Here is a 6,320-nt window from a genome sequence, read left to right as displayed (position 1 = left end):
GTGAAGCATCCGATTCGGCAAGACGCTTACCCAGACGATGTAAACTTTCCCCAGCAACTTAAGGAAAAGTTGGGAGCGAAATATCCTCCCCAGTGAAAGGATCATGGAAGCACTTTTGTAAAGAAATAGTTGCACATACCCGGCGGAGGTGTGTGTCTGCATCTGTGCTTATGTGCACGGCAACTCCGTTTTTATTATACGGAAGATAAAGGAGTGGAATGATTTTCTCAAAACATTCTAGAGGGGTGAGAGCTGTGTTCTCAGAGAGGTATCATCAAATTTTATGCAAAGTCTTTGATACAAAAAATATTACGTAGTATGTCAGATCAGAGCAAAGGCTGCTTACAGAACTGTGTTTGAAGCCAACACATCCGCTTTTGAAACAAAAATTGATCTGATTAATTTTGAAAACAGGTAATCAAATATAATGTGGAAAAGCCATAACGAGGAGGCTCCCTTTGAGCCTTAGCATAAGGTAATGCTTGAAGCAACGGTACCAAAAGGACATGCAAATCCAGTGGGTATGTGTTCAGATCAGGCATGCCCATTGCATATACATCAGTATGATCATATCTACTTTACCAAAAATACCATAGTTATTCCATAGAAATAAAAAGTAAATGATTTGTACTGAAGACCCTGAAATTGTATGTGTGTGTGTTAGGTATAAACCCTCAAGGCAAGAAATGCGGGTGGCAGATAGAGAAAGGTGGATGGTTTGATAAACATCTTCAGTACTTTAAAACAATTTCTAATGGAAAAATCCATGAAACTTATTATTTGTGTGACCTTAGGTAAGTTACGTAGGCTCTTTGCACCTCAATTTTCTCTTCTATAATATGAGATAAATAAAGGCATTTAATCTTCAAGACTGTCAGAAAGTTTAGTACATCTAAAATATTTAACAGAGTGCCCAATATTTGGAAGGCAAATGTCAGTATTAACTTTTATTATTAAAAATGGCTCTCAACCACAGAGTTGCAATGTGATGGTGTTTCATAAAATACTTCTTACAAATAATACACAAGGTACAGCAAGATCTGCTAATTTTTAAAATTAATATAAGTTAAAGTGGATTGAAAATGTTCACTAGTGTCAGTTCCACTCACTAGTATTCTGATGAGATTTCCTGAGTAGGAGACAAAGGGATGGAATTACAGCTGGTGCCCTGGAACTGTAAATAAATCACTCTCCCTATCTGTGCCAGAGCACATGCCCATCGAAGTGTGTCATGCCCATGAATGTCAACTGTCTTGCATGTTGTTGGAGACGAGGGAATTGGGAATTGAGAGCCTCTGGTTATATTGTGCACAAGGTGGGAAGAAAGTGAATAGTGAGAGATGAGGTAGGTTGCACAGTCATTTGGAAAACCTCAATGGCCATAGTAATGAGTTTGAATTATATTCTAAAAGAAACATGAAACCACTGATTTTTTAAAGCAGCAAAGAATCATTTTATCTATTCCTTCTTTCAACAAACACAGAGTGCCCATGCAGGCTCAGGCTGTGCCAATTGCAGAGAATTAATCTGCTAGTAAGATAGACATGGTCTTTACCACCTAACAGTGTGGACCCATGGAAGATGAATAAGTGACATCACTGCATTGGGGTAGGTGAGATAGGGGAAATACTAAGTCAGGAGAGCCTCCTTTGAGGATAATAAAATGAAATAAATTAATAAAGTACAAAGAACCATACCACAATTGTGGAGCAAGTTGCACTGTGGGAACACAGGTTCGGAGCACAGCAAGAACTTTTAGCAAATGATCCCTTTATTATTTGCACAGAATTAAGAGTCCAGAAAGGACAAATAATCTCTTTGTCACTTAGTACCAAGAGTGCAAAAGAACAGGTCAAAGTAGCCCCATCATGGATGGTTTCCAGGGGTTGCCAAACCAGGTTGGGGTCCATAGATGGCAGCTTGGCTTGCCCTACTTGGTGCTGGAGAAGAGAGATGAATCTACAATGTTTGGGTGCAATTTTATCCATCTTAAGGGGAGGGTCACCGCCATTTGCAATTCCTGTTCTGATAAACACCTGGGGCTGGTTATTCCTAAGTTTAAGACTGGCTGGGCCTTTTCATTAGACTCATCTCCCCCCCCATTGTGGAGGGGCATGGAACAGTAAAGGAGGTGGGGGTAGCAGAAGGACAGAAGATGTCTAGATAGTGTGTGTTTATTGCTTTCTCAGAGAAGGAAGAGGGGTAGGTAAGGTCTGGGTGATGGCTGTTTAACAGGTGCCTGTGACTTTCTAGCAACAAACAATTTCCACAATATTGGAGTCTGGCCCTCAGAATCCCAGGAAAAAAAAAAAAGAGAGAAAGAGAAGTTTACTGATCTTCATCTTTCTTTATTTCACTAAAAATATATTTTTCTCTCATGAGATAACATTTAGCCTCCAGGTATCATCTAGTTTTCTATATTACTGAAATACGATTTTCCCGGCTTCACCACTTACTAGCTATATGAACTTGAGTAAGTTACTTAACCTTTCTGTGCTACTGTTTCCTGTTCTGAAAGATAAAAATAGTAATAAAAATCTATTGCACTCTCTGGGCTCAGAACTAGTTTGTAGCTGCATTGCTAAATGCACCAAGAAGGTCAGAATTGTCAGTAAGTACAGACCCTTCAGGATGCGTCTCTCAGGAAAATGGTGAATAAAACTGAAATGGACCAGCATGCCAAGGACAATTCCACCTTTTGTGGCAAAACCAAAATGGAGAAAAGAGCAGCAGGGAGCTGGCACTGTGATTCCTTGTCCCATCCCACGGGACAGACGAACCTGGACCTGAGGGAGGGAGTGAGAATGGATGGGACAAGAGACACAGAGAATGGAGACAAGACAGGATTCTGATCAAGTCTTGTTTATTGAGGGCGAATCCAGGGTATTTATACAGCAAGAAAAGGGGAGGTGACTTGTATCGGGCATTAGCAGAGGTTGGGCATTACCCTGTGGTTAAGCAACCAACCCGCAGAGACTAAGTTGGGAAAGGCAGATTAGCCAAGGCTGGTCAGCTGATTTTGGGGAAGGGCAGAGCAGAAGTGAGGAAATAGAAACTTAACTTGAGTTAGTACCTAAGATGGCGTCAGACCACAAGATGGCTGGCACACTGCCGGTGCCATAAGCAGTTTCCCACAATTCCTGAATGAAAACAGTGGCTGGTGGTGCCTGGACCTACAACACCACCTCTGTAGTCACAGTAAAGTCTGAAGGATTTGAAAGACCAGTAGAAGTGCCGCAATTTGAAACATCCCTAACCTATAAAACAATGGGCTTATTTATGTAAAACCCTACTGCATAACTTGGCATGAGTGTTTAATGAGATAATTAATAGAAAGTTCTTTGCATGGTCAGTGCCAGTATGTGCTCAGAAAATTTTAGCAATAGCATTAACCTATCTATCTTTCCAATGCAAAGACAAATTTCATTTCCTTAAATCTCTCCATTTACACTTTTCTGGGATATTCTCTTTAGCTCCTAGCTAAGGAAGAAATTGCCAAATTGTACCGGAATTAACTCTAGATTTAAAAATACCAAGAAAATCTTACCTGTTTGATCAAAAAGAAAAAATGGTAGAATTTCAGATAGTTAAGTGGCTGATTGGAAATGTAATTGGCCAGAAATACCACAGGAGACACTGCTCTAACAAGTCTCATTGCACCATGATAGGTTACTCTTAGAGTATCTTACTCCACTGAAAATCTGCCCCCTCACTCACAGAGATGGGCCTCTCACCGCAACATTTTACTCTGTGATCACTACCACTAGTCGCCTAGGATTGGAAGGCAGCCATTTGGTCACCTCTGGGATTATGAAATTTTCTCTTCCAGAAATGTGGAATTAAAATAAGTATAGTCTGTTTCTTTCTCTCTGGTCTCATAAGCTACCCACATTCTTATCATAAATTCCCTGTTCTGTTTAATATAGCTTGTGTTAGTTTCTATAACTTCTGCTCAAAATATTCCAACTAACGTAAGTATATAACATATACTTGATTTAAAACTCAATCCAAATTTAAAACCATATCAACAAATAGATAAGTGATTAAGGCTCTACGAAAAATGTATTGAGACTGTAAAAATAGTTATGCTATAATATAGTTATCTAAACACAAAACAGTGAAAGAGTAACAATAATTATCCCCATCTATAAGGTTGGCAAATAAAGACACTAAATTATCTTGAATATGACTATATGGTTTTCCTATTACATTTGGCTTATTACTTATACTGTCTTTAGCAACTATAGGCATCATAGCTGATTCTCATCCTTGGTGATTATAAGGCATTCACTTTTTTATTGGCCATCACATAAACTCACATATGTATGTATGTGTGTGTATATATTCATATATGTGTGCATTTGATATATTTTATAGGACAAAGCTCAGGAAAATAAAGGAATTTGGTAGACATGCCTAGTAGAATGAGAAGACACTTATAACAACATAAGTACAAAGGCTTAGAATAAATGCATAATTCTAGGCTATTCAATGCCTTTCTTAGACCTCACATTTTGTTAAAATAGAGAACTACCAACTATTATGATTGCTTAAGGGGTTTAAATTTATCTGGGAAAAAGGTGGTAAAATTAAAACCTTACAACTGACACTTAGGGAACGAGAAGGAAGCAAAGCAAACCATGACAGTGCTTCACTAACTAGTGGTTTTGACATTCATCTGTTGGAAACCAAACCAAACAAAACATTGGCAATGAAATCAACCCAGTTCCATAAAGGAAATGTAGATGAGGCCTGCTTAAAAGTACAGTCTGATCCAAATAATTTCATTTATTAGAAATAAACTCCAGGACTATGTGAGCAGTGCCCATTTTTATCTAACAGAAATTAGTAAAAAAAAAACACAACTGACTTGATTTTAGAAGATTGGTTTTCTTATGGTGAAAGTATTTACATTTGAAAATTAATTTAAAAAACGCTTTCATTGTAGATAATGATCAACTAAACACTTTCAGAACTTACACCCAGATTGTGTCCATTTATTTCAACATCATTTTTCTCCACAGTTGGTTAAAGTTATTGAAAATCATTTTACTAATCCAGAGGAGAACAATGTTAATATTAACTTTCATTCTGAACACAGTACAAAAGAGATTTTTCCCATTATAAAAAAGAAAAAATACTGTTTTGCATAACTAAATGAAGAATATACAGTTCATAACAGAGTATAATAGCAATCAACTGAAGCTACAAAATAGTATTATTCTCTTAGGATTTCCAACAAACCAACCATAGAAAGTTAAATATGAAATCTAAGCAGAATTGTTCAGGCAAACTGATATATGTGTATTGTAAATACTTCTATTCAGCTTATTAAAGTCTCTCATATTGTCTTTCTGTAATTTGTGGTTGTTTCATCAGCAGAGAGCATTGTCTTCAAGCGAGAGTGCACGTTGCTTTTAAGAGTTAAAGGAAATGGAGAGCATGAAAAAGCTTTGAAAGCAAGCAGACTAATTTGTGGTGATATTAAATGGAATAAAGGGCTGATTTCATCAAAGGCAGATGGAGAGATATTTCTGGTTTTCAAATTTTAATGAATAAATAGCATTTAATTTCATAAATTTTCAAAGTTATTCTGAAGATAATTATTTCATAAAAATGTCTCATTTCCACTGTATGCAAGCAGCTGTCTCTGAAGACAACAGGAGACTTGCGCATGCTATTCAGGACAAGAGGTAATAACTCATTTTCATAATTCAGAGGTCATTTCTATGTGCTATAAAAAGTTATCAGGGTCATGACTAGAATTTTCTTAAAACCATGTCCAGGGACACTGAATGAGATGAATTTATCTCAAGGAAATTTGGTCTACTTTGCCAAGGGACTCTCTAACATCCTGAAGCAACACCCTTAACTCTTCCCATTGCAGAAACTCATATTATTTGTGTTGGGATGAATCTGTGCATCCCTGAATCAGGATATTCTTTCCATATAGCTTGGCAGATCTTCAGTGTAGGAGCAACCTGGGGAAAAAAGTATTAAAGCATATCAATAGCCCATGATAGTTCAGGTTTCTCTGATGAACCAGCAAAATGCAATTATATTAATTGTTCATGATGCTGCCTTGAATCCAAGCTGATGAATAAGAAAGATTCTACTTTCCTCCTTCTTTACCTCTCTCCCATTTACCTTCTAATTGTTAGTCTCGTTCTTAATTATTTTAGCTTTACTATATTTATCTGGAACCCTTTCCTTTTGCATTCAACATATGTTGACTATATATTTACACAATAATAGAATAATGGAACTGGAAAGAACATCTGAAAATCAATCAGATATGAAACTGAGATCCAATTAGGACA

The 6,320-nt window shown here is 37.1% G+C and overlaps 1 pseudogene; it reads left to right on the top strand.

Annotated features, from left to right (window-relative positions):
- The first annotated feature begins 2,463 nt into the window (after positions 1–2,463).
- Positions 2,464–4,420, top strand: LOC143675857 (large ribosomal subunit protein eL43 pseudogene; annotated as a pseudogene).
- Positions 4,421–6,320: the final 1,900 nt, after the last annotated feature.

The sequence above is a fragment of the Tamandua tetradactyla genome, chromosome 3, assembly GCF_023851605.1.
Source record: "Tamandua tetradactyla isolate mTamTet1 chromosome 3, mTamTet1.pri, whole genome shotgun sequence".
NCBI classification, from domain to species: Eukaryota; Metazoa; Chordata; class Mammalia; order Pilosa; family Myrmecophagidae; genus Tamandua; species Tamandua tetradactyla.
This window is presented reverse-complemented; position numbering and strand designations above follow the sequence as displayed.